Source organism: Hemicordylus capensis, chromosome 14, assembly GCF_027244095.1.
Source record: "Hemicordylus capensis ecotype Gifberg chromosome 14, rHemCap1.1.pri, whole genome shotgun sequence".
In the NCBI taxonomy this organism is placed as follows: domain Eukaryota; kingdom Metazoa; phylum Chordata; class Lepidosauria; order Squamata; family Cordylidae; genus Hemicordylus; species Hemicordylus capensis.
The window spans coordinates 18,465,820-18,493,017 of NC_069670.1; the positions used below are offsets into that span (position 1 = coordinate 18,465,820).

At 50.3% G+C, this 27,198-nt stretch overlaps 1 protein-coding gene across 4 annotated transcripts in view; it reads left to right on the forward strand.

Annotated features, from left to right (window-relative positions):
• The window catches only part of KIRREL1 (kirre like nephrin family adhesion molecule 1), a 196,595-nt gene that overhangs the window by 34,790 nt on the left and 134,607 nt on the right, over positions 1–27,198 (forward strand). For all 4 annotated transcript variants that reach the window (XM_053277807.1, XM_053277808.1, XM_053277810.1 and 1 more), the window contains 2 exons: positions 6,514–6,680; positions 10,689–10,889. The gene's annotated coding sequence lies outside the window, so the exon portion shown is untranslated. The remainder of the gene's footprint in view (positions 1–6,513; positions 6,681–10,688; positions 10,890–27,198) is intronic.

Here is a 27,198-nt window from a genome sequence, read left to right on the forward strand (position 1 = left end):
CCCTCGCCTCCCCCTCTGCAGCTTTATCTAGTCAAAAGTTTCTCTCCCCACCCACTGGCAAGATCGGTGGGAAGCCTCCTTTGCCTGATAAGCCAGCTGAGATCATAGAAGTGGCTGCTGGGTCACATGCGCCTTCCTGTGTGTGCTTGTGAACCTACACAAGGGGTTGGCCTGGAGGGGATGAGTGGGGAGGAAACGAGAAGAGAGCTGTCCTTGTGGTCGCGAGCATGAATTGTCCCCTTTGCTAAGGAGGGTCTGCCTTGGTTTGCATTTGGATGAGTGACTATATGATGTTGGAGCAAGTACGCAGCTTGGGGGTACTACTGGACCCGGCTCTGCTTTTGGAAGCTCAGGTGGAGGCGGTGGCCAGGGGTGCCTTTGCATGGCTTCGGCTGGTGCGCCAGCTGCGTCCCTTTCTCGAGAAGGCAGATCTGGCCACGGTTACCCACGCCTTAGTCACGTCGCGGCTGGATTACTGTAACGCGCTCTACGTGGGGCTGCCCTTGAAGAATATCCGGAAACTGCAGCTAGTGCAAAACGCGGCACGTTTTATCCGGAGCTGCCCGTTGGGAACATATCACCCCCATTTTGAAAGAGCTGCACTGGCTGCCGGTTAGTTTCCGGGTCCAATTCAAGGTGCTGGTTTTGACCTTTAAAGCCCTAAACGGTTTGGGCCCGGGGTATTTGAGGGACCGCCTGCTCCCAAGGGTTGCTGCCCGCTTGACGAGGACATCTGAGGGGGCCCTGCTCCGGGTGCCGACAATGAGGGAGGCCCGGCTGTCGTGCACTCGGGACAGGGCCTTCTCTGTTGCTGCTCCTAGACTCTGGAATGCTCTCCCAGTGGCCATTCGTTCCTCGGACTCCGTCACGGCTTTTAGAAAGCTTTTAAAAACTTGGCTTTTTATCCAGGCTTTTACATGATCGTTTTCTACTGCGGCTTCTCTGTGTTTTTATTTGTTGTATTTGTTGTATTGTTTTTATGCCTATTTTTATATGTTTTTATACTTTTAACATGATGTTTTTATTGTCTTTTTATCGTATGTTTTTAACTTTTGTAAACCGCCTTGGGTTTATCTTTTTAACGAAAGGCAGTATATAAATGCAAAAATAAATAAATAAATAAAAATGTTCCTCTATGATATTCCCCTATATTAGGGAATGGAGCCATCACTTAGTCAAAGAGCATCTTCTGCTTGCAGGCAGAAGGTCCTAAGTTCAATCCTTGGTATCTCCAGGTAGGGCTGGGAGAGACTCCTGCTTGAAACCGTGGAGAGTCGCTGCCAGTCAGTGTAGACAAGACCGAGCTAGATGGACGGTCTGACTCAGTATAAGGCAGCTTCCTATGTCCCCATGGTTTAGCAGTGTGGATGGACTCCATCAAGGTTTGGGCCTAGATAGGAGTGTCATACGTTTCTTCTGGAAGAGTTCAGATTCAGACTCTGGTGAACTTCCCAAGAAAGGCTTGGAGTCTTTAATTTAAAATATGTGGCTACCATAACCAGAGGCGTTCTTACCCTCGGACCTTGGGGCAGTGGTCCCTCTTCCCCCACCCCATCTCTGTGCGGAATCAGTTTTGTTCTAGGCAGCAGTATCGAGGCAGTGTGTATGCACATATGCATTCAGAGTGGGGCCTTCCTGATTCAACCAGAGTGGGATTTAAAATTAACTGAGCAGACATTTAAAAATGTGTGAGCGCCTGCACACACACATACCTTAGAGGGAACATGGTCTTGGGCACCTGGTCTTTGGCCTCCAAGGTCTGGAGGGGCTCCAAATGGCCTAGGGGGGCTCCCGAACTGCTGATTCCCCCCCATAATTTCTGCTGCCATGTGTGTGGCCAAGGGGTGGCGGCCGGGGGGGTGAGCCGAGCAGACCCACCCTGTGGCAGCGGTGGATGGAGTGACCACTGGGCCTGTCCATCCGGCCCAGCGGCTCATGAGAACTGCGAGGCGCTGCAGAGTGCCTGTGCAGCAGTTGAAATAGATCGTTGCAAGCCCATGGAGGCTGAAATTGGGGGGGGGGGGGAATTGGAGGTTCAGTGTGGCGGGGCAGCAGCAGGTTGGATGTGGGGTGGCAGCAGGAGGCCCCCAAAAGTAGGTTTGGGGGGGGCCTCAAGGCGGGAGTGGTCCAGGCACCAAAATTACCTAGGTGTGCCACTGCCCATAACTGCCTTGATACAGAATGCGGCAGCCAGGTTGGTCTCTGGGTCATCTCGGAGAGACCACATTATTCCTGTGTTGATGGAGCTACACTGGCTGCTGATAGGTTTCCGGGCAAAATACAAAGTGCTGGTTATAACCTATAAAGCCCTAAATGGTTTAGGCCCTGGGCATTTAAGAGAACAGCTTCTTCGCTATGAACTCCACCACCCATTACGATCTTCCGGAGAGGTTCATCTCTGGTTGCCACCAACTCGTCTGGTGGCCACAGTGGGACGGGCCTTCTCTGTTGCTGCCCCAAGTCTGTGGAATGCGCTGCTTACTGAAATATAAGCCTCCCCATCTCTGACAACTTTTAAAAAGGCACTTGAAGACTTATCTCTTCACCCAGGCTTTTAAATCTGGCTTCGATTTTAAATAGTTTTTATTTTTATTTTCTGTGTTTTTTAACCTGTTTTGTGTCATTGTAAACCACCCAGAAATGAGAGTTTGGGGTGGTGTACAAATTTGAGAGAGAGAGAGAGAGAGAGAGAGAGAGAGAGAGAGAGAGAGAGAGAGAGAGAATGGATAGATGGATGGATAGATAGATAGATAGATAGATAGATAGATAGATAGATATTATTCAGTCTTCAGTGACTCACAGTTTGTTTCTGAGTCCAATTTGCAGTTTGGAAGAGACAGAGGTTGTGGAGAATCTGATGAAGGCTGAAAGCATCTTGGGGTGCAGGATATCTCTCTTTCTAATGATGCCTAATTAACTGTCCTGTTTTGATGCTGAAATCATCCTCACTGGTTTCTGAAGCACACCAGAGCGGGTTTTTGCTACTGTGGCATTTGTTTTGTGCTGAGGGTTTCTGTTTTGGACTCTCCTCCAGCTTCTAGCCCACTTGGACAGAAGACTGCAGAGAGGAGGGGGAACTGGCTGTGCGGGCTTCCTTCTTGCATGTAGGACAGCATGCATGGAGAGAGAGCACTTCTGGTTCGATGTAATGCAGCCTCCAGTGCTACATTCAGATGTAACAGAGGCAGAATGGAACCCCAGTTATGAGCAGCAAAACTCACTACCAACTGAGGGTTCAAACTGCCAAGTGAAACCCTTGGTTGCTGGACGAGTGGGACCTGAGTTGCACGCATTCGGATGTAACAGTAGGGAAACCTCTGCCCCATGCAACTCCAGTTCCGCGTTACATACAAATGTGGCCGTTGTTTTTAGTTTAGGCGAATTAAAATTAAAATGCAAAACAGCACGGTAAACACAAATAAAGGGTAGAAAGGAATACGAAAATGGAAGAGAAAAGGATCAGGATAAGAATATACTTTTTTTAAGAAGCTGAAAGTTTCGTCGTCTTCAGAGAGATGTCTCCTCTTGGGTGGCTGTAGAAAAACCGAGGAAGAGAGTGCCTGACACGTGATTCCAGGGAACAGTGGGGAGCCACGGGCTCAATGTGAAGAAAGAAGCTTGGGAGGTTCCAGGTCTACCCTTCTCGCAAGCACGAAGCCCATCTGTGTGAATAGTCAGATGATGGCCACCAGAAGAACCCTAGCTACAGGCAAGCAACCTGAAGTTCTCTCAGGTCCCAGGACCCAACCATTGGGAGTGTGACCCTTCCTGAGAGAGGAGAGCTGGTGTTGTGGTAGCAAGCATGACTTGTCCCCTTAGCTAAGCAGGGTCCACCCTGGTTGCATATGAAAGGGAGACTAGAAGTGTGAGCACTGAAAGATATTCCCCCTTAGGAGATTTGTTTGCAGGCAAAATCCTCGGTCAGTGCTCGCAAATGGAGCCACGTGGCCCCGTTTGCGAGCTAAACCAGCTAAACCAGCTAAACCAGCACCACATTCACAGCCTGCCTTTTAGACTATACCTGCCGGAGAGTTGCATGCAGAAGGTCCCAGATTCCCTTCCTGGCATCTCCAGATAGGGCTGAGAGAGATTCCTGTATGCAGCCTTGAAGAAGCTGTTTCCAGTCTATGTAGAGAATCCTGAGCTAGATGGACCAAGGGTCAGACTCAGTAGAAGGCAGCTGGTCTTGTGGTAGCAAGCATGACTTGTCCCCTTAAGCTAAGCAGGGTCTGCCCTGGTTGCATACGAAAGGGAGACTAGAAGTGTGAGCACTGTGAGATATTCCCCTTAGGGGATGGAGCTGCTCTGGGAAGAGCATCTAGGCTCCAAGTTCCCTCCCTGGCAGCATCTCCAAGACAGGGCTGAGAAAGACTCCTGCCTCCAACCTTGGAGAAGCCACTGCTAGTCTGTGTAGACAATACTGGGCTAGATAGACCAATGGTCTGACTCAGTATATGGCAGCTTCCTGTGTTCCTATTTTTCTATGAGGAATCACAGAGTGTCAGTACAGTCCTATGTCTCTCCGACAGCAGCATGAACCTGGCCAGGTGCATAAAGAAGAGTCACCTACGGAGCCTACAGCAGACACAGGAGATCGCGAGATAACTGTAAGGGAGCAGGTCTCCATTACTGCTGCAGCTTAACATCTCACCAGTCCATGGCTCTCGGTTTAGCTTTTTTCCTGCTCTGTGTGGTTGCAAAGGTTTCTCAGAAAGAAATGCAGCCTAGAGACAGAAACAATCAAAGCCCAAGTTGGCTGAAACGTCCCAGGAGGGTCCCTGGTGAAGTGGGAGCCAAGATCTGAGGATATCCAGGAAGCTGGAAGTGGCACCAGAAGCACACAGGAGAGCTTGGTGGTGGCCACCCAAGAAGACGAGCATGTTCGAGAAGCCAACCTTCAAAGCCCGAAGAAATAAGCAGATATGAAAAACAGGGCCATGCTTAAGGAGATTTCCCCTATGCTGCTGAGGGCACTTAGTGGCACGTCCTGAGATTTTGCACAATTAATAGATCTTTGGCACCAGGGCACTCTTGGGTACCCAAGGAGGGTACTCTCTGTGCTCCGAGATAACAGCACAATTAAAAAGGAACCGAGGGACCTCTCTTTCCTGTCTCCTGTTCTGAACATTTTTTAAAAAGAACCCAAAGGCTGAGCCTTTGCTATCACAGAGACGCCGCCACTTTTCATATTTATGGTTCCGAATCAGGAGGGAGGCCATAATTCACCATATCATAAAACATCTCTTAGTTTATAATAAGTGAATTATTTACTGGCGACCCTGGCTAAATGCTGAGTGGTATAAATTATTGAGCGACAGATCTGTCAAGAAGTTCCCATAAATAAGTAATCTGGTACCGTCTTAATGTTCTCACTAAATTACTCACTCAGGCTTCCGTCTAAACGCTCTCTTGGGAATATTACTCATGCTGGCTGGCGTATGAATTAGGACTTGGAAATCCAGGCAAAGACTGTCCTCTGGTGCACAGGGGGTCTTCTAGAGGGTCTTTATTCCTCTCCTGGCTTTTGCGCCCATCGGAAGGAAATGTTTGAATGGAGGTTAATTCCTCCAGCTCTACGGCCAGAACTAAAACCGCAGCAAAATACAGCATGCATCGGTCATCTGCCAGCATCTTCTGAATTATAGAGCAGCAAAAATCTGGGAGGGATTAATATGAACAATTAATTGCTGCTTAGTGGTCCAGACCCGGGTTGGCCCGCTTCCTGGACCACCTGATTCCCCAGAGTGTTCTGCTTTACACTTCTTCAGGAGACTAATGTGGAGGAGCAGGGAGGTGGTGAGAGTTAAGAGGTTAATCTGCCCAAGCGGAGACAGATTTCACCTGCAGTTGTCTTTTTTTTTAAGGTGGAAGTGTGGACCAGGGGAATTTGGAGCAATTTCTGTGTTGGCAGTCAAAGAAACCAAGGGCCAGGAAATTTGAGACTGACAAAAAGAAGGACTTTCCCCACATAGCACATACTAATTAATCTGTGGAGTTCTCTGCCACAGGATGTGGTGATGGCCACCAGCTTGGATGGTTTTAAAAGGGGCTTAGCCAGATTCACGGAGGACAGGCCCATCAATGGCTCCTGGTGGCAAGCCTCAGAGGCAAGATGCCCCTCAATCCCAGTTGCAGAGGAGCAGCAGCAGGAGAGAGGGCATGCCTTCCTTTTCTGCTTGGGGGCTTCTCAGGGGCATCTGGTGGGCCTCTGTGGGAAACTGGATGCTGGACTAGATGGGCCTTCTTAGACCTGATCCAACAGGGCTGTTCTTATGTTCTTATGAGCTGCTTCCTTCTGTGAGCGGCCATAGCTAAGTGTAGGAAATAGCAAGGCACAGAAGATGAAGTCTGAATATCTCATTTCTCTTGTCAGACCATCAAGCCAATGTCACTTATTACATGGCTAAGTAATAGCAATGAATATACGGCAGCACCTCATGACTAATGTAGTGGAATAATTCACTATGTCACTGTATATTCGTAAAACCACGTTGTTGCTATCTTGTTGCACAGATATGGCGTTGTGTTCCTTTCTTCATGCTTCTGTACTGGTCAAAGACTGTAATCAAGTTTATCTCGATACATCACAGTCACCCACTGTTCATTCAAAGTTATGCCAGATCCAGGAGCAGCACTCCCTGCCCTTCAGTGGGAAGGCAGAAATGGTATGGCAGTGATTGGTGAGCATCCTTCACTATTTGTGTGTATTGTGGACAGCCTCATATAAATTCTAAAAAGAGCAGCAGGACTTTCCTGCGCAGGGCGGTTTCCCGATTAGACCCTGCAACGGGGTCACAAAGTATCAGCGAAGTGTGCTTCCGCACTTCCTGTGTTGTGTGACACCACAGTCCCTATGCTGTCAGCAGGGTGCCATTCACATTTCCAATGCCTCGTTTTGGATTTTGTCGCTGCAGTTTATTGCTATAATGTTGTATGTCCAGCGTAAAAAGGTTGCTGTCTTTCCCGGTTGTTAGTTTTTGCGAGACTGCTCCCCCTGCTGGGCGCTTTGCTATTTACATTTTGAATGCAATTAACCCGAACCGAAGCATTTTGCCGCTGTTGAGTGGGTAATCTGGAAAGCGCCCAGGCTGGGGTTGTAGGGAGCCATCGCCATACCACCAGAGGAGGCTGCAATCATACGGACGGACCTAGCACCCATCCCCATTCCAGACCCAACCCCATCACCCCCAGGACCCTAAGTGCAGAGGTGAGACGTGCTGAGCTTTTGCCGAAGCCCTGTACTGGAGATGCGATGCCCTTTGGCAGCCCAAGGCGCCCCCTCCCTCAGTTCTACTCAGGAGGAGGGGGCAAGCACCAGTGCAGAGCTACTCAACTTCAGTACCACCACCCCCTGCAGATGTGGGCCTACAACTCCCACCATCCCTGATTATTGGCCACTGTGGCTGGGGATGCTGGGAGCTGTAGTCCCCAAACAGCTGGAGGGCTGCAGTTGAGTAGCCCTGCACTTGTCCGTGCTCTGAATCAGGGCCCTGATGCACTGCAGGTGGTGCAGCACTGTCCCACTCTAAAACCCTCCACTTGTGTACCTAATAGTTGCTGGCACAAACGTGCTGTGAGGACGGGTCCCTTGCCAGGTCAGCTCCTGTTGGATAGCTCCCTTCTTGATCTGTTCTTCATTGTAAGGCCCAGGGACCAGTGGTGGCCCCCACATCACCCGGAAGTGCAGCTTCATGACTAATTGTCTATTGGGCCTCTGTAAAGCTTTGGCCGAAGCGGAATACTCTGCACAGCCCGGCTGGCGCCAGGTGGAGGTGACCATTCCCACGGTGTGCAGTGCTTTGCCCAGTGCTGGCGGGGCTCCTTGAAGGGAAGTGGAGCCTTCTTGAGCCCCTGCACCATCTTACATAGGAACATAGGAAGCTGCCGTATACTGAGTCAGACCCTTGGTCTATCTAGCTCAGTATTGTCTTCACAGACTGGCAGCAGCTCCTCCAAGGTTGCAGGCAGGAGTCTCTCTCAGCCCTCTCTTGGAGATGCTGCCGGGAAGGGAACTTGGGACCTTCTGCTCTTCCCAGAGCGGCTCCATCCCCTGAGGGGAATGTCTAACAGTGCTTAAACATCAAGTCTCCCATTCAAATGCAAACAGGGTGGACCCTGCTTAGCTAAGGGTACAAGTCATGCTTGCGACTTCATTCTTGCTTCATCTTGGAAGGCACGGACAGAGTGCTGGGTAGTGTAGCCACTCCCGGGGCTTCCCTCCGAGAGGCTCCTCCATCTCCCTTAAAGGGCCCTCCCAGCACTGAGAAAAATGCACTACTGTGCTGAGAGCAGTACCATGATGGCACTCACGTTGCAGGAAAACAGTGACTATCGCTCCTCTAATACTTCCTCACTCTGCCTGAAGTGGGAAGAGCTGACACTCCCCCACACAGGTTCTTAAAAATGCCCACTGTGGGAAGAGAGCTGGTCTTGGGGTAGCAAGCCTGAATTGTCCCCTTTGCTAAGCAGGGTCTGCCCTGGCTTGCATTTGGATGGGAGGCATGTGTAAGCACTGTAAAACACTCCCCTCAGGGGATGGGGCCTGCTTGCGTGCAGAAGGTCCCAGGTTCCCTCCCTGGCATCTCTGGATAGGACTGGGATAGCCTCCTTCCTGCAAGATCGGAGAAGCTGCTGCCAGTCAGTGCAAACAATTCTGAGCTAGAGAGAGCAATGGTCTGACTCGGCAGAAAAAGCAGCTTCCTATGTCCCTGTGCTCCCGAATTCCAGGTTACCTTGCATCAGAACAGTGAGGCCCAAGATACCCCAAACCCTGAATATGCTGGTTTTTATTTCCCCAATGCTTTGGAGGACGGAATTGCAAGCACGGACAGCACTGGCGTCGAGACCTTCCAGCAGGCATCGCAGAGGCCTTTGGTGGTCCCTAGTTTGTTATAACATTTTATGGGTCCTCGTATATTCTGCTCGGAGTGTGCCATATGTTTTATCGGGCTTGTAATGGCCACCCAGCAAATAAGCATTTCCCTCGCCACACCCTGCCCCGCGCCAGCGGCTAAATCTTGATCGTCAGAGGTCTTTCGCATTCACCGTTTTCCTGCGTGCAGGGATAAATATTATTTTTTTACCGATGTTAATTAAAGCCGTGGCAGGCTGAGCGTGGCAGTAAATAGCAGCTCTTGTGCGAAGGCAAAGTTACGCGCTCTCCGGGCTCTGGGCTCGTAAAGCTGACACACAGCCTCGGGAGGGAGCGAGTTTGGGTTTTTATGCCCCCTCGTATCTCACCTGCAAATCAGAGGTAGGGAAACGCAGTCCATGAAAAGGCAAGAGATCGAGCCTCTATTTCAAAAGAATGGGGTGTGGGAGGGCTGAGTCAGGGCTTCCTCCATCCCTCTTGCCTCTGATCTAGAGAAGAGTTATTCAGGGCCATCTTGCACCACATAAAAGGCAGAGCTAATATGGGTTTGCTCTTCTGTGAATTGTTCTGTTGAAGAGGCACCGGGTGTTCACGGACTATTTGGCTCCCAACGATGTCCGCAGGGATTTAGGATGAGCCGACGGAGCTTGGCTACTCAGAAGGGTAGTTCACATGACCACGGCATGCTCCCATGTTGTGATCGTGTGCTAGATAAAAACAAGGTCAGGGACGGAGAGCTTGCTCGTCTGTCCAGCCCCAGTTTGGAAGGATGAGCACACCCTACCCAGTTCCTGAATGAGCCACACAATACCAGAGGAGAGCTGGTCTTGTGGTAGCAAGCATGACTTGTCCCCTTAGCTAAGCAGGGCCCACCTTGGTTGCATATGGATGGGAGACTAGAAGTGTGGGCACTGGAAGAGATTCCCCCCTTAGGGGATGGAGCCGCTCTGGGAAGAGCAGAAGGTCCCAAGTTCCCTCCCTGGCAGCATCTCCAAGATAGGGCCGAGAGAGACTCCTGCCTGCAAGCTTGGAGAAGCTGCTGCCAGTCTGGGTAGACAATACTGAGCTAGAAGGACCAAGGGTCTGACTCAGTATATGGCAGCTTCCTATGTTCCTATGTTCCCAGCTGGGGCTTGAGAGAAGAGCAAGCCCCCTGCCTCCACCTACCTTGTTTTTCTCAAAATCACGATCAAAGATCTCCAACCCTAGTAGTAATGGCCATTGATTTGTCTAGTCAGCCAGTTGTAACTTGCATTGACTTCATAGCAACATAGGAAGCTGCCTTATACTGAGTCAGAGCCTTGGTCCATTTGGTCAGTACTGTCTACTCTGGCTGGCAGTGGCTCTCAAGGTTTCTGGCAGGAATCCCTCCCAGCCCTACCTGGAGGTGCTGTCAGAGATTGAACCCGGGGCCTTCTGCCTGCAAAGCAGATGCTCTTCCACTGAGCTACGGCCTTCAGCAGAGTCCTCACAGACAAATTGCATAGGGTTAGGGACAGGTTGCATGGACTGAGGCGCAAGTTCTGAGGCTGGGACTTTATAGGGTTGGCTGAATGAAGATTGGTCAACAGGAGGTTTTACAGACAGGGCTTTCCCCCTGAATCCACTCCTGATTGGAGTGTGCCAGTCCACATATTAGCTGGATTGACCCTACCTCCCTGTGGGCTATCAGGGAACAGGACAGACAGGGCTTTGTTTTTCTCCGAAGCGAGACTGCAAATTCTGGCTTAGCCCGAGTTATGTCCGGGGTAAAAAAAACCCATCTATTTCCAACAGCTTTTGAAAAAAAACTCCGGGGCTTCTGCTTTTTCCGAAGGTGCTGATGGAGGTCCTGATGGCTATGCGAATGGTCCTTTTAATCCCTCAAATTAAAATGCCTCGAATCGATGCAGATTCGCTCTTCAGATACCCCGAGGCATAGAGCCATGTGTGGAAAACCTCCCGGCGGAATGCTTAAGCAGGCAGGTACTGCAGCCTAGGTGGCGCCATGGAGACGTGGAGGTCCATCTACCGTCTGGTGAGTCCATCTGGTGAGACCAGAAGAAACTTGACCCTGCTACCTTATCTCATTTTTTCTCCACTGGAGGGGCTAGATACAGCATGTACACTGCCACTCACCTATGAACAATAGAGTTAGTGGCTGGCATGCAATGGTGCATAGTATTTGGTAGATGGCATGAAACAGCGTTCAGTTGCTTGACAACGCTCGACAGGTTACAGCCTGAGAGATTTTGCCAGGCTCAAAACAGTTAATGCCTTTTGATTTCACTTTCCAGTTTCTCATTCAAGAGGCAAGCGTCAGCCTCGCAAACCTCCACAGCATGGCTAGGACAGCTTTTCTTGCAGAACTTAAAACAAAACGGAACACTTTGATTCGGGCCTTGATAGGCTCTTCCATTGCCCCTCCTTCGACAGATCTGCTCTGCCCTTTTGGCCTTTGGTTGTAGGGACTGACTGGGGGCTATGCAGGATCACTATTTTGAAATGTAAGAGACATACTCAGGCATTGGAGTCTTTGTTATGGTACTCCACAGGCTCCAAGAAGAAGCTTCCATTGCATTTTCTATCGCTCCAAATTGGTGATTGTGCCGCCCTTCTTCTATTGTTAGAATATTGGCTCAGAAATCTTTCCTTCTGTTTCTCTGCTCCACTGAATTCTAAACGGGCCAATTCGTGGTACTTCGGCGAAGCCCAACGGAGGCCTCTGTTCGCTTCCAAACAAGGCTGTATCCGAGGAGCCGATCTGATTAAAATAATACATTAGCTGTGCCTCAAACTCCTGTAATAATATCATGATTAAAAAGAGCGGCTCTGTGATGAGAGGCGGATGGCCAGGGAGGCAATTAAATCAATCTTGGCGGAGGGTGGCCTTAGGGGGGAAACACTGAAAGGAAGTCTTAAAGGAGACAGCTGCAGGTTTAATCGGAGCAGCTCAAAATGTCTTAAACTGATGCTAAACATATACGTGCTTTATTTCGGTCGTTGACCAGCACAAAGTACAAGTTAAACCGAGTTATCTCCCACTCCGTGGCGGCAGGGAACAAAGCAAAGGGATGTAATCTGGGAGGGGAGGGGAGGAAGAGGAGGCAGCGGAGCTGGCAGGAGGGAACGTGGACAGGAGGAGGAGGAGGATGTGCTAGCATGAAATTCGGGAGAGCTTGTGTCAGGGCATGCCAGCTCCCAGAGCCTGATGGGACCTTGGAAGAGGAGGACCCCCTCTAAGCTACTGTACCAGGAGGTTTTTCACATCCAGCTTTTAGTTCGCATCTCCTCTGAAATGGAGGGGGTACGTTCACATATTTATACCCAGATTTGGTATAATAAATTTGGTATATTACCCCAAAGTCCTTGCGAGCTGTTGGGGAGCATTTCACACATGATTCAGGTTTTTCATTGCATGTTAGAGTGTAGCCCAATTTATATCTGGGATGTTAAAAAATATCCACTTTTTACATCAGGTTGGGTTTTGGGGCGGGGGGGGAGCGTAACTTCAGACTCGCACTAAAGCCTCCCAGTAAAGCCTGCTGTCTGGGAAAGCTCCAGGAAGTACCAGTCTCCCCCTAGTGGAGGTTCTGTGAAAGCTGCTTTAAAGGACCACCAGCATCACCAATGGACCCCACAGACAGATCACCCCTTGCCACATGCCTGGGCCCCTCCTGTGTCATAGGTCTGCCCAAGATAGTAGGGCAGTCCACACTGTTGACATTAGAAGACTTGGTTGGTTGGTTGGTTGGTTGGTTGGTTGATTGGTTGGTTGATTAAGTGCCGTCAAGTCGGTGTCAACGCTTAGCGACCACATAGAGAGATTCTCACCAGGATCTCTGTCTTCAACGTGGCCTTTAAGGTCTCTCAGTGGTGCATTCATTGCTGTCATGATCGGGTCCATCCACTTTGCTGCTGGTCGTCCTCTTCTTCTCCAACTTTTCCCAGCATTATTGACTTCTCAAGGGATCTGGGTCTTTGCATAAAGTGTCCAAAGCAGGATAGTTTGAGCCTGGTCATTTGTGCCTCGAGTGAAAATTCTGGATTGATTTATTCTATGATCCATTATTTGTTTTCCTGGCTATCCTTGGTATCCTCAAAAGTCTTCTCTCGCACCAAAGTTCAAAAGCGTCACTACTTTATCTATCTTGCTTCTTCATAGTCCAGCTTTCACATCCGCAGAGTGTTGCGGGGAAAACCATGGTCGGAACGATTCTAATCTTTGTAGGTATAGACACGTCACAGCATCTAAATATCCTTTTCAAGTCCTTCATTGCAGCCCGCCCAAGTGCTAGTCTGTGGTGTATTTCTTGACTGCTGGATCCTTTACTGTTGATGGTCGATCCTAAAAGGCAGAAGCTATCCCACCTTTTCAGTGACTTATCCTACCCTAATCTGGGAGCTCTGTGTGCTCCCTATCGTGTTAGAGTGCAACTTTAAAAAGGTTGGAGGCAGGGAGCTTGGTCATTTGCTAAGTCCCAGCTGGGTAGGATGAGGCACGCCTTCCAAGATGGCACAGGGGCTCAAGAGGGCTCCGCTTCCCTTCAAGGAGCCCCCCCAGCACTGGACAAGGCACTGGACAGTGGGAATGGTCGCCTCCACCTGGCGCCAGAGGCACTGTGCAGAGTATTCAGCCTTGCCTGAAGCTTCACACAGGCCCAACAAACAATTAGTCATGGAGCTGCACTTCCAAGTGATGGGGGTCACCAGTGCCCCCCCCCCGGGCGTTACAATGTGAACACCGAACCAGATGGGCCGTTGCTTCTGATCCAGCAGTGCAGTTCTTCAGTCCTTCTTAGCCATGCTAGATGAGTGGCACCTCCATGTGTAGAGGCAGTCTATCTCTAGATACCAAATTCTGGAGGCAAGTGACTGGGTATGCTCTGTCATCACTACTGGAAACTAGGAGACCACCTTGGTCTGAATTCTGATGTTCTCCAGTCTCTCCGGAGTGACCCTGCTTGACTCCACTGGTGCCCTACTAGTGAAGATGAAGCCGGTGGCCTCATAACCTAATGAATCAGCCTGGTTGGCCTAGCTTGGCAGTCTGCTCCCACTGAAAGCAGAAGTCTGGTCAGATTAAAAATAAGCCTGCCATTGCTTGGATTCCCAGCTCTGATGAGCAACAGTTCACCTGCAGTTCAACCCGGCAGCAAAAGGCCCGCCTTGTGAATCACGGTTGCCACGTGGCCCAGCAATTTCTCTCTTTTTTCCCTGGCGGTTCCCCCCTACCACGCAGAGACCTTCCCTGACCCTGCTTAGCTCCATCGGGTACAAGGAGAGGGGAGCGCTGGGTAGCTCAGCTGCAGCTTCAAACAAGTTCTTGTTATCCCCCACACCCCCCGCAAGAAGAGACTCGGCATTCACAAAAGTGAAGGAAACAGGGAGAGGGAAGCTGTCTTTTGAACTAGGCCTACAAAATTGGTGGCTCTCTGTGAGCCCCTTTCTTGCTGCAATTGTTCTCCTCTGTGTTTCCGCACGGCTTGTGTAGGTGTCGGTGTCAAAACCCCAAAGAGGCTGGGCTGTCTTGGAAGAGCGGCGTTGTGTCCAAATTGAAAATAATCTAGCATCTGTTCACCTTTCCACATAATAAGAGAACAAAGGGGCATTCAGGCAGTGCGGCAGGCAGCAAATTAAAAACCAAATCGAGGGAGAGAGAAAGAAAGAAGAGGGCAAGGTAGCATTGCAAAGCTTTGCGCCTTTTTATTTATTTAACAAAAAGGAAAACATAAAGGAAAGTGGAGATTTAATTTGGACAGCTAGGTAGACAGAGGTTGGCTGACCGTTTGAGATGACTCGGGAAAGTGAGTCAAGCTATATTCTTGGAGGGTAAGGCAATGACCCTCTCTTTTCTCCTCTGTGCCACTTCCAAGTTACTGGACAATCTGAACTAGGCTGGTGGGAGATGCCAGGGGATTCCACAAACCATGAGATTTCGCTTTGAAGGGAATGTTTGAGGAGGAATCTTCTAGGCTCCAGAGTGGATGCTAAGCAAATGGCCAATCCATTGACTAAGGAACTGGGACTCTGTGACATGATTGTTCCTGGTATACAGACTTGCCCAGATCCTGCATGGAGTTAGCCCCACTGAAATGAAAAGGCTTTTAGACACATCTGATTTGCATAGGATTGCAGACAATATTGATAAACCGAGATACGTTCCTACCAGCGGCCCAGAGGATGCTGAGTTCTTGGACCAAGCACCTCATCTGACTGAGAAGTTCTATCGGCAGCTATTAATCAATACTTAAATGGAGCCTTCATAACGAGATGAAGCATACCTTCCAAGAGTAGATTCTGGGCACAAACAGGAGAAGACCGCCATTGGAACATAGGAAGCTGCCTTACAGTATACCGAGTCAGGCCCCTTCGTCCATCTAGCTCAGTATTGTCCACGCTGACTGGCAGCGGCTCTCCAAGATTTTGGGCAGGGGTCTCTCCCAAACCCACCTGGAGATGTTGCCAGGGAGTGAACCTGTGCTCTTCTGCTATTGTGATGTCCCTTTAAGCGATCCCACAACCACTCGTAGACTATTTTTTATTTATGTTCTTTATTTATTGTTCAGTTTTTATACCGCCTTTCATAAGTTATCTCAAGGCAGTTTACACAAGATAAAATACAATAAAATTCCATAAGAGTTACATTTAAAACCTTAAAATCAACATTAAAAACCACAAACAAACCAAAAAACAATTAGAAAAATTAACAGAAGCAAGAAAGTGAAGAAAACCTGGCAGCCTCTAAGAGGTAAAACCTGAGTAAATAAAACAGTTTTGTGTTGTTTTTTAAAAGCAGCCACAGACATCAGAGAGCGAACATTAACTGGGAGAGCATTTCAGAACCTGGGGGCAACCACAGAGAAGGCCCTGTCCCATGTGTACGACAATTTAGCCTCTCTCAACATCAGCACATGGAGCAAAGGTCCCTCTGATGATCTTGTTGGGCGGGCAGAATCCTTGGATCCCCCACGACCTCACTATAGCCCCATTCAGACATTATGCTGTATGAGTGTCAGGGGCAGAGCCACCATTGAGTGAACAGTTCAAACAACCTGGGCCACCGCCCCTCAGGGACCGCCCCTTGTGCCCCTGACATGCCCCCTGCACCCAATGTCAGATGTAGGGGCATGGTTTAGGTCCCAAACGGGGCCGCATGGATATTTGTACACTCGTACATGTGTTTGTGTGAATGACTGTACCTCTATTCATTCTAAAAATGAACTTGGGTACAGGCCCTTCAAGTGCATGGTACAGATTGGAAGTGAATAACATGTGAATGATTGTACCTATGTACAGATCTGTGTGTACACTGTACACTTGCACAAGTGTAGAATATAATGTGTGAATGGGCCCCAGGTGACTGAGTGATGCAGTGGTGGCATAAGGCCTCTGTGCAGCTGAGTTCAGGGTACCAGATGCTGCCCTCTTGAGTGGGCATCTTTTACAAGCAGGGGGCAGAAGCGCATCCTGACACTTCGCTGGCACCCCAGTAGCCTTCTGCCTGTGGTGACTGCCTCACCTTGCCTCATGGAAGGGCCGCCCCTGTATTTGAGGCAGGAAATAGGCCAGCCCTGTGCAGCCAGGTGCTAAAGCTGTACCGACTCTCTGGTCTGCAGGGAGGTGAGCTGGTCTTGTGGTAGCAAGAATGACTTGTCCCTTTTGCTAAGCAGGTCCACCCTGGTTGCCTATGAGTGGGAGACTTGATGTGTGAGTACTGTAAGATATTCCCCCCTTAGTGGATGGAGCCACTCTGGGAAGAACACCTGCATGTAGAAGGTCCCAGGTTCCCTCCCTGGCATCTCTAGGTTGGGCTGGGAAAGCCTCCTGCCTGCAACCTTGGAGAAGCCACTGCCAGTCAGTGTAGACAATACGGAGCTAGACGGACCAAGGGTCTGACTCAGTAAAAGGCAGCTTCCTAAGTCCCTATGTATGTTCTCTGCCACCTCGCCCAGGCACCAGCACAATCTCGCAGAAGCCAGCGGAAACAGAGAGAGGACCTTGGGAGCCAGCCCACATGCTGTTCCATCACTGAAAGAACCAAATTAGGCCTTTGTTTTGTTTTAATAATTGAACGTAAGTTTGGGGACAATTATTTATTTAGAGGGAACAGCGTGTTAACAAGGCCACGAGCCTAATCCTCCGCGACGGCGTGTCTGCTTTATTAGCACCTCGGTCCGAGAGCTGAGCCCGCGACGCAAACAAACAAACACATGCAGCGAATTGGCAGTGCATTCCGAAGATGTAAGCGCATTCCAGAATTAGCTTGTGAAAACTGACTGAGGACGTGCCTCCATCAAGCGGCTCCGGCCCTCAGGTGGACTGCTTAGCGGCAGAAAACAGAAGAGGTGCTTGGCACGGCTGCACGGCAGTGGCTCAGCATCCCCCTCCTTGCTTTTCGGGAATGGGAATGGGGCCAAGAAGAATGGACTAATGGTGGCACGTCCGCTTTGCTCCTTTGGGTTGAGCCGGCTAGGTGTTACATTTGCCAAGTCCAAATTTGTCATACTAAGCCAGGATCTTATCCAGGGCGACCCTTTCATGAGGCGAGGGGAAGCAGTTGCCTCAGGCAGTGGATTACTGGGGCACTGGGAGGGCGGTGAAACGCCCCTTGCTGCTGCCGTTGGATCAGCTTTTGGGGACTGATCTGCATCTTGCAAGCCTCTCTCCAAACAAGACAGAATCACAGGAATATGATGGGGGAATGGAGTTCAAGGCCTCTCCACCCCAAGACTCAGGAGACCCCCATGATCCCCGGCCTCCCACCTGGACGCAAGGATACTCAGTGCCACAAAAGTAGTACTGAAAAGGGATGGGTTCTTCTCATAATCTAGCCACCTAATGGCACAGTGGGGAAATGACTTGGTTATCAAGCCAGAGGTTGCCAGTTTGAATCCCTGCTGGTATGTTTCCCAGAAACACATGGGAAACCCAGCGATATAGGAAGGTGCTGAAAGGCATCATCTCATGCTGTGCGGGGGAGGGCAATGGGAAACCCCGCCTGTATTCTACCAAAGAAAACCACAGGGCTCTGTGCGCGTCAGGAGTTGAATCCGACTCAATGGCACACTTTACTTTACCTTTACCTTCTCATAATGCAAGAGCTGGCCAGCAGGTGGCACTGTGAAAAAATCACCCAAGGTCCATGCTAGTTATGTGTATGAGCAAGACTGTGCTAGGAATGAGTGCAGAAGCTTGCAGGAAGGGAGCAGGGGCGTAGCTATAATTGATCAAAAGGGTTCAAAGAACGCAGGCCCCCAGCTTCTGAGGGCCCTCCAGCTCCACTCCTCCCTATTTTCGGCATTATCTCCCTCACTCTGGCAGGCCACTAGAGAGAGGGATGAACACAGGCCCCCTCTTCCCTAGCTACGCCCCTGGAAGGGAGCATCTGTACGGTGCGGACACTTGCCCTTGAAACTTGCGTGGAAGCTTTGCAGATTTTGCCCTTTCTGGCCGTCTAGGTCTGCCCCCCTCGTCTCACCTGTGGCCATTTGAACCCATAAAGCATACAGGCAGACCTCTACTGCACTCCACTGCATGGCAGGAATCTCTATTGTATTTTCACAGCTCCTGGGTGGGAGCCTCTCTAGGAACACTGCTCTTTCAGCTAGAATTCCAGCATCTCAGAAACAGAGATAAGAAATGAAAGGATTTTGTTAAAAACTAGTTTTTAAGCCAGTTAAGCCAGTGAAGTGAAATAAGCAGCTTGGAGAAGGTTGGCGTGTTCACTCGGCAGACCGAGGCGCTTGCCTAGGGCGCCAGTTCTTGTGGGGTGCTTAAACAGTGCCAGGACATAGCACTGCCAACCCTTCCTTCTCTCCCTCTTGTATTGCACCCCTGAAGGTCTGCTTGTACAGTGGTGTGAAAATGTAAGATGCAATCCTGCCCCCGGCTGCTCCCCAAAGGGACCCCAAAAGACGCAGCCTTCTTTGCTGACTGCACTGCAGTCCCCAATCAACAGATAGTCTCCTAAGCTGTGCTCCCTCTCTTGGCGATGAATTGCCTGCCTCAGCGTCCATTTCCAAAAAGAAATGGTCTTGGACCGGATTTCCAATTTAACAGCAGCTTATTTTCACCTCGGAAGCATTAGAATTTTACATAGACTGGGAACTCTCTCCCACTGTATTCCCAAACCAGAGCAGGTTAGTCATTCTCTGGCTGGTCATTTGGCCTTGCAGTTGAGCAGACTGTATGGATCAAGTTAAAGCCGGGACTCTGGTTGGAGGGCATCAAAGTCAGTTCACAGGGAGCAGAGCTGGTCTCAGGGGAGGAGGGCTGGCCTTGAGTGTGCTGTCAAGTCAGTTTTGACTCCTGGCACCCACAGAGCCCTGTGGTCTTCTTTGGTAGAATACAGGAGGGGTTTGCCATTGCCTCCTCCCCGTGCAGTATGAGACGATGCCTTTCAGCATCTTCCTATATCGCTGCTGCCCGATATAGTACCAGCAGGGATTCGAACCGGCAACCTTCTGCTTGTTAGTCAAGCATTTCCCCGCTGCACCACTTTAGGTAACGGCCTTGAGTTAGCAAGCATGAATTGTCCCCTTTGCTAAGCATGTTCTGCCCTGGTTTGGATTTGAATGGGAGACTACTTGTGTGAACACTGTAAGATGCATCCCCTTAGGGCATGGGGCTTCTCTGAAGAGCACCTGCGTGCTTGCGTGCAGAAGGTTCCAAGCTCCCTCCCTGACAGCATCTCCAAGACAGGACTGAGACAGACTTCTGCCTGCAACCTTGGAGAAGCCGCTGCCAGTCTGTGTAGACAATATTGGGCTAGATCGAACAATGGTCTGACCCAACAGAAGGCAGCTTCCTATATTTCGGTGTGTTCTTAGAGCACCAAAAACCCGGGCGCCAGTTTCAACTGGTCTCCCCAACTGGTGCCAGTAGTGTGTGTGAACTGGGCCTCTCTTCTCACTCTTCCCACCCACAAGCTGACGATCCTGAATTATGGAGATGGAGTATTTCCTATGGCCATATTTCTCTGAGATTAGCCGAGTCTATTTTCCCTTTCCCTTTGGAGCTCCCATGGACCTTTCTGTGAAAATTAGTTCCGTTTCAACTACTGCCGGAGCTCAAACCCCAAGACAACACTGCACAGGCTTCCTGTTCATGCTCTGGTTTTTCGGCGGGGCGAGAGAAAATTCTGTAATCCACTCTGAGCTCTCCAGAAAGCACCGGAGAGAAATATGAGCGAGGAAGCGAAGCGTTGCAGCTTTCCACTGCTGACCTCCCCCGACGACCGCAAGAACTTTGAGAATGTTTAGAACTATTTTGCAGTATGTCTGCCGGTTGTGATTAATGGCGGTGAAGATGCAAAGAAAGGAAATGGGACTTGTGGTCACCCAACAAAGCGGATAAGCAGAGTTTGGCAGACAAAAGGAAGTACTTCTTCTTACGGAACTCATTGCCACAGGTGAAGGCCGTGAGCTTAAATGTCTTTTGAAAAAAGGGTTTGACAAACTCATGGAGGAGAGGTCTATCAGCAAAAGTATTTAAATGGAACCTCCATGTACTGGAGAAGTCTGCCTTTGAATACCAGCCACTTTGGGGACAAACAACAGGAGATAAAGGTTAGAAAAGAGTTTTTGATCTTAGACAGGGCTCATTTGAGTATTGTTAACAATACATGTTTCTGTTAGGGCTTGTCTCTGGAAGGTGTGGAGAAGAGAGTGTCTCTGAGTACATACAGAGTGCCTTCTTCACCAAGAGACCACAGTCTATGGCATATCTGCAAGGAGGGCTAAAGGCTTACAGAAACTTTGAGGAAGGTCTGTGTTCTGTCTCTTCCTGTTTTAAAAATTAAGCACATTTCTAGTATGGATACATGTTGGTGTCACAGGTTTCCTTGGAAGAGAAAAGCATCAAGTCCTGGATGCTGTTGGATGATTCTCAGACCCACCCCGGCACATAATAGGATTCAGTTCACCGTAGAATCCCCCCTACAAACTTTTTTTCTATGTCAATGTAAGGTGGCAGCTGTGTAGGACAAGCCCTACTCAGATGCTATCTAGGGGTGTGCACAAAACTGGAAAACCCCGGTTCAGTTTAGTCGAACTGGACACGAACCGAACCAGGTCTGGTGCACACTAGAGCTGGCCCTGATCCAGCCAAAGTCCGAAACTGGCTCAGGGGAATTTTTTTTTTTAATGGCGGACTTACCACCATTGCAGGGCCTAGGAGAGTGCTGCCGTGGCTGTGGGAGGTTCTCCGGCGGTTCCCCTCCCTCCACTGGCCTCCCTCCGGTCTCAAATGGGCAATTTCAGCCCATTTGGGGCCTCTCTGCAAATGGTGGCAGCCATTTTGGAGGCTGCTGTGCATGCACACCGGCCATTTGTGTGGCTGGGTCGTGACCATTTGCGAGCCCTCAAGCTAGGCTGGTTCAAGAGTGAGCTGGCTCGACACCCCTAGTCCCACCCCTAGCATTTTACCGAGACAGGAGGGAAAGCTGTCCGATTCGGCTGCCGCTTCGCACACGATCTCTAACCCTTCCTCCTACCTTGATGTTTGCAAAGACACGGCTGCCAATCGGGAGGGAGCATGCACAGCTCTCCTACCCTGCCAATGATTGTGTGAACAAGCCTAAAATGTCCCTGGTCGCAGCTGGTGCCTATGCCCGTCTGGGTACCTCCTGAGCTGCTAAGAATGCTCCCAACCACTTATGGCACCTCCTCTTTTTACTGCCGGTTTGGGGTTGCCAGTACAGATGGGTGGCCCCTCTGCACACGGCTCCCCTCTCCGGGGCTCTGTTCCGAGCCTGAATGGCCCCCGGATGCATCTTCTGCATCCGCAGGGCCTCGTTCCCCCATCCGCTCAAATTACCTGCTGTTCTTAATGAGCCTCTCTTTGCCAAGAGCCGTACCTGCAAACCCCGCTTCTGGCGATCAGTTAATTACCAAAGAATGGAGGTCACCCCTGCAGGAACGCGGAAGTACGGCCGAAGAAAGCTCCGGGTAATTGCCTGGAGAAAGAGGGGAAAGGGTGAGGGGAAAAGCTCTCTCTGTGTGTGTCAGAGGGAACAGGCGGGCCGAGGCTGGTTGGAGGCCTGCATCCCTCCCAATTATTCATCGGGGAGGCTGGCTTCCTGCTTTGTACTCCCAAAGCCATTTCATAAAGCCTGCAAATTATGTTTCCTGCTCCCTGCGGCTCTACGTCAGGAGGCGTGCATTTTCGTCCTCTGCCCGCGCGTGCCCGTACATTGTGTATCATCTGTTTAGCGATGTGGTTGAAGGGAGGAACAGTGCAAGGAAAACGCGAGTGATGGTGGAGGCATCCTCCAGGCAAACACACGGCAACACACCCACTAGGTGGACGAACATCACAGGGACATAGGAAGCTGCCTTCTACCAAGCCAGACCACTGGTGAATCTAGCTCAGGGTTGTCTACACTGATTGGCAGCAGCTCTCCAAGGTTCCAGGCAGGAGTCTCTCCCGGCCCTACCTGGAGATGCTGCCAGGGACTGAACCCAGAACCTTCTGCATGCAAAGCAGATGCTCTTCCACTGAGCTGTGGCCACATCCCGTAATGAGAATCTCTTACAGCACTCAAATTTTTATTTTTATTTATTTGTTCGTTTTTACCCTTATATCCCGCTCTTCCTCCGAGGAGCTCAGAGCGATGTACGTGGTTATGTTTATCCTCACAACAACCCTGTGAGGTAGGTCCGACTGAGAGAGACGTGACTGGCCCAGAGTCGCCCAGTGAGTTTCATCATGGTTGAATGGGGATTCGAACTCGGGTCTTCCCGGTCCTGGTCCAACACTAACCACTACACTATGCTGGCTCTAGATTCCAGGGGGCTGCCCTTTTAAGGCTTCCAGGGAGGAGGAGGAGGGAGGAGGAGGAGGAGAAGGAAGAGTCTTGACTCAGGAATACTTAAAGGCTCCGTCAGTCTGCCTCTGACTGCTTTTGAGTCAACTTGCTCCCTTGGATGGCTCTGAAGTCCTGTTGCCTCGCCAGAAATCATGACACAGCACCTGCCCAACCCGCAGCGGGTATTCAAAGGTACCCCACCTCTGTACATGGAGGTTCCATTATTATCATGCTTAATAAGCAAGAACTGTCTTGCTGGATCAGATCAAAAAAATTCAGCATCCCGTTTCCCACAGTGACCGAATTCCTCTAGGAGATGAAACCATACAGGTATCCCACCTCTGAACCTGGAAGTAGCCATCAGGACTAGTAGCCACTGACAGGCCTGTCCTCCATGAATTTGTCTAAGCCCCTTTGAAAGCTATCCAAACTGGTGGCCATCACCACATCCCATGGCGGAGAATTCCATACCTTAATTATGTGCTGTGCAAAAAGGTCCCTCCTTTTGTCCGTCCTACATTTTCTTCCTATCAGTTTCGCTGGATGACCCTAGCTTCTAGTGTTGTGAGAGAGGGAGAAAAACTCCCTCTCTGCTCTCTCTGCACCATGCATCACTTTACTTTATAAGCCTCTATCACGACTCCCCTTTCCTGCTTCCTCGCCACTGTACTAAATAGCCCCCAAAGTCGTAGCCCTTCCTTATGAGAAAACCCTATCTCTAATCATTTTCGTTGCCATCTTCTGCACCTTTTCCAGCGCTGCAATATCCTTTCAAAGATCTGGTGACCAGAACTGGACACAGTATTCCAAATATGGCCACACACCATATAAGAGCAGTATCATATTATTTGTTTGATTTTTGATTCCCTTCCTAATGATCCCTAGCATGGAATTTGTCTTTTCATGACTGCTGCACACTGGGTCCGTGTTCTCATTAATCTGTCTACCAGAGCCCTAAGATCTCTTTCCTAGTTTGTCACTGACGACTCAGATCCTAACAGAGTATATATCTGAAGTTGGGATTCTTTGCTCACTGCACGCTCAAAACCACATTTGCCATTTGGTAGCCCATTCTCCCAGTTCGGAGAGATTCTTTTGGAGCTCTTCACAATTCATGTTCACCACTCCGAATAGCCTGGTGTCATCTGCAAACTTGCCCCCTTGCTGCTCATCCTTAACTTCAGCCTCAGTCAATTGGCTAGTGCCTGTGCCATCACCAATGATTCCTGGGCTCTTGCATTGCTCCTGTTCATTTTTTTGTGTGAGGCATGCACAGGAGAACAATCCAATGGCGTGGACCCATGGGTTGGACCCATTGGGGCTTGGGTCTGTAGGTCAGTGGTAGATGCAAAAGGTTCCACATTCAATCCCTGGCAGCATCTCCAGGCAGCACTGAGAAAGACTCCTGTCTAAAACCCTGGAGAGCTGCTGCCAGTCTGTGTAGACAAGGCTGAGCTAGATGGACCAATGATCTGGCTATATATGGCAGCTTCTAATCTTCCTATCTTTCTGGGCTCACTGTTTTGTTTATTTTTATTTATTTATTTATATATTAAATTTGTAAGCCGCCCCAAACTTCTACCTCCAGGTGGTTTACAGAAACCTAAAGCAAATGAAAACAAAAATGAAAGCTTTAAAACCATTTAAAACCACAGTCAAGTTAAAAAGCTTGGGGGGGGGGGGAAGAGCCATTAAAGACTTTTAAAAAGTTGTCAGAGATGAGGGCTCTTAATTCACCAGGGAGCGCATTCCAGAGACTCAGGGCAGCAACAGAGAAGGCCTGTCACTGCATAGCCACCAGACGAGCTGGTGGCAACTGCAGATGAACCTCTCCAGATGATCTCAATGGGCGATGGGGCTCATGCATACTCTTAGATACCCAGGACCTAAGCTGTTCAGGTCTTTATAGGTTATAACCAGCACCTTGTATTTTGCCCGGAAACTTATCGGCAGCCAGTATAGTTCTTTTAATACAGGAGTAATAGGGTATCTCTGAGATGACTCAGAGACCAACCTGGCAGCCTCATTTTGGACCAACTGTAGTTTCCAGACTATAGACAAAGGCAGCCCCACATAGAGCGCATTGCAGTAGTCAAGTCTGGAGGTTGCCAGCATATGTACCACTGTTCTGAGGTGGTTCATCTCAAGAAACGGACACAGCTGGCGTATCAGCTGAAGCTGATAGAAAGCACCTCTGGCTGCCACCTCAGCCTGGGTCACCAGGGAGAGGTTTGGATCCAGAAGCACTCCCAGACTGCATACCTGTCCCTTTCTGTTATCTCAAATGGGTCACTTTAGATGGCCTCTTGGGCAGAGGACACTTTTGACTGTAGCGCTCCTCAGTGCTGTGTCGTGACATTGAATGTTGCCTGTCTCCAGTGGTGGCTCAAGGGCCTCTGTGCACTTGAGGCAGGGCCCCCAAAACTGTCCCATTTCCACACACTCCTCCACCCTCTCTAACCCCTTTTTTCTAAAGCAGGGGGCACGAAGAGGGCATTTTGCCACCCCACAGCTGCCTCAACAATCCACCGCCTGAGGCACCCGCCCCGCCTCGCCTCACAGAAGGGCCGCCAGTGTCAGATCTGAACCTGCTGTCCCTTTGCTGCCTCTTCCTTCCCCCTCTCCCCACTTCCCCTCCGCCCTTAGAGGACAGGCCGTCATGTGGGTGGTGCGGCAACAGGAGCAGCCTAATGAGCGCGTTCGTTAGCGTCTCCGTTTCTGCAGCTGCGCGGGCCGTGGCCCTGCGAGCCGCGAAGCGCTGCTCATAATGAGCCGAGGGCGCGCGGCTGCGTCGGAATGGGTTTTCTGTAGGATGCTCGGAGACATTAAGGCTCTGTATAAATATCATTATGATTGTTATTATGATTGTCACAGATGGGCTTTCACAGAACGCGGCGCGCGGCGGGGGTCCCTGTTATGCCTACGGCGCTTGACGAGTGGGAGGAAAAATGAACCTCTGATGCCAGCCAGCGCTCGGCGGCGAGGAAGAGAGAGGTTGAGGCAGGGGGGTGGGGGAAGTGAGCTCTCTTATATGTTTCTTCATTAGCCACCCTTTTGCTTTCTTCTGAGGCTGCTGAAGGGTCTGGCCTCTATTGTGCAGAAGCTCTTGCATCAGGCAAGGGGGTGTGTTTGGTGGGGGGTGGGTGGAAAGGGGCAGGGGATTTTGGACACGGCACAGCCGGACGGCAGGCCTCCAAGAGGACAGCCCCCTCCCGTCTCCTCATAACTACTTTCCACCCTATAAAGATGCATTCTGTTCTTGCTTGGTTTCATATGAAGCGGCTTTCTGCTAACATAGGAAGCGGCCTTATGCCGAGTCAGATCCTTAGTCCCTCTAGCTCAGTGCTGTCTGCTCTGACTGGCAGCAGCTCGCGGAGGTTTCACGCAGGAGTCTTCCCCAGTGCTACCTGGAGATGCTGCCAGGGATTGAACCTGGGACCTGCGGCGTGCAAAGTGGATGCTCACCACGGGGCCTCCCAAGCAACAGCCAATTTCACTGAAACCAGTAGCTAACTTTGGAAAGGACGAGGTGCCCTGGGGGACCTCAGCCGAGTTGGAGGCTCTCCTGGGAAGGAGAGAGCTAGCTAGCCTACCACAAATTATTCTTCATGCCCTCCACTTCCCCATGATGAAATGAGCCTCGGGAAGTGCTGGATGGGGCCCATTTTTTTCCAAGAATGAGCACTGCCCATTTGTTTGCAAACTGACCTCTTAAAGGTAAACGTAAAGTGGGCCATCAAGTCGATTTCGACTCCTGGAGCCCACAGAGCCCTGTGGTTCTCTTTGGTAGAGTACAGGAGGGGTTGACCATGGCCTCCCCCCAAATGCACAGTGGCCTGGGTCCCAATGCGCCAGGAGCACTCTCTTGAAACCCCACAGCCAGCGGGAGCTCAGAACATCACAGGGCTGCATTTTCTGCATTCCCTCTGGCTAAATTCACCCACACGCCGCTCTGGGCTCTGCAAAAGAATCGGTGTAAGGACAATCCATAATTAAACGAATAATACACTCTCTGAGGGCTCCTGTCCTTGCCCACCCGGCACGTATGTCCTCATTTTGCATCCTTGCCCCACGTGGGCCTGGCAGCCCCAATCCAGGGGACTGGAGGAGGAGGTGTTCCACATGCAGAAGAGCTCCCCAGTTCCCAGGAGCCTGCAACCATCTATTGCCCAGTGGGGCCCATTAAGAGGAGTCTATTGTTTGCTGCAGAGAAATCCAAAGGGAGGGAGGGAGGAAGGGGGCATATTGCATAAAAGAGTAGCAGCTACGTCTGATTTAGAAAGTCCTTGGACCACAGTCCCCATCCTCTCTCCCCCCCCTCTCTCTCTCTCTCTCTCACACACACACACACACACACACACACACACACACTGTGCATACTGAAAACCATCTATATATCTTTTTCTTTTCTAAGTCAAAGCTGGTTTGGATAATGGGCAGAGTTGCCAACTAGCCAGAAAAACCCACCGGCCATGCTCTTATGCTCTGAACAACAGCTCAGCCTGCGGGAAAACGAGGCCGACCTTTTTGAAAGCAC